The 6,000-nt window shown below is 42.2% G+C and overlaps 1 long non-coding RNA gene across 2 annotated transcripts in view; it reads left to right on the forward strand.

Moving 5' to 3' along the window:
• The window catches only part of LOC133640731 (uncharacterized), a 35,016-nt gene extending 29,259 nt beyond the window's left edge, over positions 1 to 5,757 (forward strand). Inside the window, exon 4 of one of the 2 annotated variants that reach the window (XR_009824200.1) lies at positions 5,731 to 5,757. This is a non-coding gene — a long non-coding RNA (uncharacterized LOC133640731). Of the gene's footprint in view, positions 1 to 1,962; positions 3,865 to 5,730 lie in introns of those variants that run through there. The other variant, XR_009824199.1, reaches the window with a different exon arrangement.
• The last annotated feature ends 243 nt before the right edge of the window (positions 5,758 to 6,000 follow it).

Genomic DNA, 6,000 nt, shown 5'->3' on the forward strand with positions numbered 1-6,000 from the left:
TGTTAAATGCATCCAGCGGGGCATCACAACAAAATTAGGCATAATAATGTGTTAATTCAATGACTGTATATATCAGTATCGGTTGATATCGGAATCGGTAATTAAGAGTTGGACAATATCGGAATATCGGATATCGGCAAAAAAGCCATTATTAGACATCTCTAGCTCTAATTAATGTTAGCAGGTTGTCAGAACGCTATATAGTGACCTAACAATATAAAACATTTCATAGCACGGTTATTTTTCATTAAAATTTTTAGCATTTTTAGGCACACAAAGTAAGATATATATATTTTTTTATTTTTTTTTTAACTATTAATTGTTATTTAAGAAACTTTTGGCAAACGTAGGCAAAAACAAGCCTCGGTTAAAATAGCATTTTCTTTCATTTTTCGAGCTATAAGCGGTAGTTTTTAACGATTAGCAGCGCCAGCTAATTTCTAGCGAGTCTGTGAAAAGCTAGCAATTAGTCGTGCGAGCTGATTTTTAGTGATTAACAGCCGGTCGCTAGCGATTAGCTGGTACCAGCTGGTAGCGAGTGAACTTTTAAGGAGAAAATGCCAACATGAATAGCATTTAATCACAGGACATTTTAAAGGGCCTTCAAACACCTCATAAAAAATTATCAATACAATTTTTTTTTTTTATGATACACTTTTGGAAGCTGGTAGCTAGCGATCAGTGGCACACCTTGTAGCTAGCAATCAACAATGTTAGCTGGTAGCTAGTGATCAGCGGCGACAGCTGGTAGCTAGCGATCAGTGGCGCAGGCTGGTAGCTAGCGATCAGTGGCGCAGGCTGGTAGCTAGGGATCAGCGGCGCAGGCTGGTAGCTAGCGATCAGCGGCGAAGGCTGGTAGCTAGCGATCAGCGGCGCAGGCTGGTAGCTAGCGATCAACGATGACAGCTGGTAGCAAGTGATCAGCTGGCGCCAACTTGTAGCTAGCAATTCGCTGGTGCCAGCTGGTTGCTAGTAAAATTAAAGGAGAAAATGCTAACCTGAATAGCATTCAAACACGGGCCTGTGTTTGCCAAAAATTTCAAATGGCCTTTAAACGCCTCATTATAAAACATTCACAAACATTTTCTTTCAGTTTTTTAATTATACATTTTTGGAAGGAAAAAATGCTATACAAATAAAGTTTGGTGTGATCGGTGGCGCCAGCTTGTAGCTAGTGATCAATGATGGCAGCTGGTAGCTAGTGATCAGCTGGAGCATGCTGGTAGCTAGCAATTAGCTCATGTAAGTTGGTCGCTAGCGATTAGCGGTGCCAGCTGTTGGTTGCTAGCAATCCATCTTTCTAGCGACCAGCAGGCGCTGCTATTTGCCAACTGGTGTCGGCTAATCGCTAGCATCTTGCGCCAGCTAATTGCCAGCTACCAACTTGCACCAGCTAATGGCTAGCTACCAGCTTGCTCTAGCTGATCATGAGCTACCAGTTGGAGTCAGAGATCGCTAGCTACCGACTGGTGCCAGCTAATCGCTAGCTACCAGGTTGCATCAGCTGATCACTAGCTACCAGATGGAGCTGCCGATCGTCAGTTACCAGCTGGCACCGCTAAGCAAATCAAACTTTATTTGTATAGCACTTTTCACTTTCAAAAATGTACAAATGTAAAACAATAACTGTATTTATCGTTTTTTATGAGACATTTGAGGACACTTTAAAATCTTAGGTAAATACAAGCCTGTGTTTGAACGCTATTAATGTTAGCATTTACTCCTTTAATTATTCAAGCGACCAGCTGGCGCTGCCGATCGCTAGGGCTAACATGAACAGCATTTAAACAGACCTGCGGTTTCCAAACATTTTAAAGGGCCCCCAAAAGTCTCAATAAAAACAATCAATACAGTTTTGTTATGATTTTTTAATTGTTCATTTTTTTAAATAAGTGCTATAGAAGTAGTTTAATTTCATTGGGGATGCCAGCTGGTGGCGAGCTAATTGACAAAATCTTCTAGGCGAGAAGTACAGGTTTGGGAGAACCTGCCGGTCCTGGCGGGTTGTTTGCAGCCGAATACACGAGGGACCCTTGGGAGAAGTGGCGAGTCCTGTGCCTGGCAGTTCTTTCCATCGAAGACCTTGACAATATTTATCTATTTGGAACTGTGTTACCAGGTCATCTACTGATTGGATTGAGCCTTGCTCTGGTCTATCAACCAATTCGGAAGACGATGGCAGCCGTTTAGGGAGCCTAAAGCTGCCTGTTGCAATGGACGGGGTTGGGCACTTGGCGATCTTGGAATTGAATCTCTAATTGGATAACATCTCGGAAAAGCTTTCCACTCAGCAATGCCAAATGTCCAATTTGAGTGCCAGAATGGACAATCAGAGCTGACAAACCAGTGGAATGTGTTTGATCGCCCCAACCAAAATCAATCCTTGGCTACAATTTGACTCCCTCGGCAAGTCCGTGCTGCAAAGACCCCAGCGAACGGCGTCCTGAATAAATCCCTCCCCCCTTTTTCAAAGACACCATGGCTTACGGAGCAGCGCCCTGATCATCCCCCCCCCCCCGTTGCAAATCTCAAGTTATTTCCCGTTGCAAATCTCAAGTTATTTTGTGTGCTTGTCCGTATGTGCTTATTGTGCTCCAGGTTTTTTCCTGGTCTCAAACTGAGTCCACCCCCAGAGGGACTAGTTGTTTGAGCTGATGTTTACTTCCTGTTCTGCATACCCCTGTTTATTGTCTGCTCTTGGGCGGTTGTACTGAAAGTTAATCTGGTATTTTTTTAAGTCCAATGACAATAAAGCTGTCAAAGGGCAGCACAGTGGTCACAATACGAAGGTCCTGGGTTCAATCCTGGGCTCGGGATCTTTCTGTGTGGAGTTTGCATGTTCTCCCCGTGACTGCGTGGGTTCCCTCCGGGTACTCCGGCTTCCTCCCACTTCCAAAAACATGCACCTGGGGATAGGTTGATTGGCAGCACTAAATTGTCCCTAGTGTGTGAATGTGAGTGTGAATGTTATCTGTCTGTGTTGGCCCTGCGATGAGGTGGCGACTTGTCCAGGGTGTACCGAATGCAGCTGGGATAGGCTCCAGCACCCCCCGCGACCCCGAAAGAAGACGGACGGACAATAAAGCTGTTCTATTCTATCCTGGAAGTTGGGTTTGGTACCCATCCATAGTTCTACCTAGTCTTTGCAAATAGCAGGGGTGTCCAAAGTGCGGCCCGCAGGTCATTTTTTAACGGCCCCACGGCACATTTTAAAAATACGAATGAAAAAAACGTAAAACATGATAAGTGGTATAAAAGAGCAAACAGGTGAAATGTAACAGGAAAATGTTACTCAAATAACACAAAGCTGCCATGCAGGCTGTTTCTTTCTTTAAAAAATAATAATGAATCAAAATCAATGTCATTATTAATTATTGACCTATTCAAGGCTCCAATGACGTCACATCTGAGATATTTTTGGGGAACATGTTGCATATTTTGTGTTTGCCATATAAAAAACTGAGCTGTTTTTTATAAAGAAGGGCCTAAAACGAACAAACGAAAAACATAAACAACAATAAAACGTATAATTGACGGATGGATCTGAAGTTGATCTCGAGATTATTGTGTTCAAAGTAAACCGTAAAAAAAAAAAAAAATTGAATTTATTTTTTAACACTATAATTATTTGGATCCCCAATAATTTTAGTGTGATTTGTTTTTAAGTGTCTTTGCTCAAAAAATAATAATGAATTAAAATGAATGTTGTTATTCCTCATGGTAAACTACCGGCCGGTGTCCCACCTTCCGTTTATCTCGAAAATTCTCGAAAAAATTGTCGCACAGCAGCTAAATGAACACTTAGCGTCTAACAATCTCTGTGAACCTTTTCAATCCGGTTACAGGGCAAATCACTCTACGGAGACAACCCTCGCAAAAATGACTAATGATCTATTGCTAACGATGGATTCTGATGCGTCATCTATGTTGCTGCTTCTTGATCTTAGCGCCGCTTTCGATACTGTTGATCATAATATTTTATTAGAGCGTATCAAAATGCGTATTGGGATGTCAGACTTAGCCTTGTCTTGGTTTAACTCTTATCTTACTGACAGGATGCAGTGCGTCTCCCATAACAATGTGACCTCGGACTATGTTAAGGTAACGTGCGGAGTTCCCCAGGGTTCGGTTCTTGGCCCTGCACTCTTTAGTATTTACATGCTGCCGCTAGGTGACATTATACGCAAATACGGTGTTAGCTTTCACTGTTAAGCTGATGACACTCAACTCTACATGCCCCTAAAGCTGACCAACACGCCGGATTGTAGTCAGCTGGAGGCGTGTCTTAATGAAATTAAACAATGGATGTCCGCTAACTTTTTGCAACTCAACGCTAAGAAAACGGAAATGCTGATTATCGGTCCTGCTCAACACCGACATCTATTTAATAATACCACCTTAACATTTGACAACCAAACAATTAAACAAGGCGACTCGGTAAAGAATCTGGTTATTATCTTGGACCCAACTCTCTCGTTTGAGTCACACATTAAGAGTGTTACTAAAACGGCCTTCTTTCATCTCCGTAATATCGCTAAAATTCGTTCCATTTTGTCCACAAGCGATGCTGAGATCATTATTCATGCGTTCGTTACATCTCGTCTCGATTACTGTAACGTTTTATTTTCGGGCCTCCCTATGTCTAGCATTAAAAGATTACAGATGGTACAAAATGCGGCTGCTAGACTTTTGACAAAAACAAGAAAGTTTGATCATATTACGCCTATACTGGCTCACTTGCACTGGCTTCCTGTGCACCTAAGATGCGACTTTAAGGTTTTACTACTTACGTATAAAATACTACACGGTCAAGCTCCTGCCTATCTTGACGATTGTATTGTACCATATGTCCCGGCAAGAAATCTGCGTTCAAAGAACTCCGGCTTATTAGTGATTCCCAGAGCCCAAAAAAAGTCTGCGGGCTATAGAGCGTTTTCTATTCGGGCTCCAGTACTATGGAATGCCCTCCCGGTAAAAGTTAGAGATGCTACCTCAGTAGAAGCATTTAAGTCTCATCTTAAAACTCATTTGTATACTCTAGCCTTTAAATAGACTCCCTTTTTAGACCAGTTGATCTGCCGTTTCTTTTCTTTTCTACTCTGCTCCGGGGTGGACCGCTAGCCTGTCCATCGGATGGGGACATCTCTACGCTGCTGACCCGTCTCCGCTCGGGATGGTTCCTGCTGGCCCCACCATGGACTGGACTTTCGCTGATGTGTTGGACTTTCACAATATTATGTCAAACCCACTCGACACCGAGGATGTCGTTGTGGCTTGTACAGCCCTTTGAGACACTTGTGATTTAGGGCTATATAAATAAACATTGATTGATTGATTGATGAGTTACTGACCTTTTTAAGGCTCCAATTATTATATAATCTCAAATATTCCACTTAAAAATTTTATTGTTTGAAAATATTGCATATTTTGTATTTTTTCCATAAAAAAACAGGGTTTTCTTTGACAACAAGAGCATACAACTTAAATCTTTAAAACCGTTATATTGACAGATAGACCTAATGTTGATCTAGCGATTTAAAACTTGAATAATAATAGAAAATAATAATACTGAATAATGACATATTTTTAATATTTTTTTGACCAAAACCCTTTGGGGTCCCCGGGATCAAGCCTGAGTGGAGGCCTATATGTATATTTTTTATACATATATTGTATTGGTTTTTAAAATAAAAAATATCAAAATGGCCCCCGCTTGCTTTGATTTTTCAGAATGCGGCCCTCAGTGGAAAAAGTTTGGACACCCCTGAAATAAGGGGATACACTGTGGTCTGCAAAAGAAAGTGATCAGCTCGGTCCGAGCAGCCTTGTCTCGCCTGTGGGCTCGGACAAGACAACAAGCAGACCTCAGCCGAGATGAATTATGCACCGTTCAAAGTCCCCGCGACTAATCCAAGCCCCCGAGAGCCCTGCGGTGCGCCGGTACCGCCATGTAAAAGCTTTTGCCGCTCTGCCTGGCGGGTTAACAATCTTGTTCGGCGC

The sequence above is a fragment of the Entelurus aequoreus genome, linkage group LG23 (assembly GCF_033978785.1).
Source record: "Entelurus aequoreus isolate RoL-2023_Sb linkage group LG23, RoL_Eaeq_v1.1, whole genome shotgun sequence".
Taxonomy (NCBI): Eukaryota; Metazoa; Chordata; class Actinopteri; order Syngnathiformes; family Syngnathidae; genus Entelurus; species Entelurus aequoreus.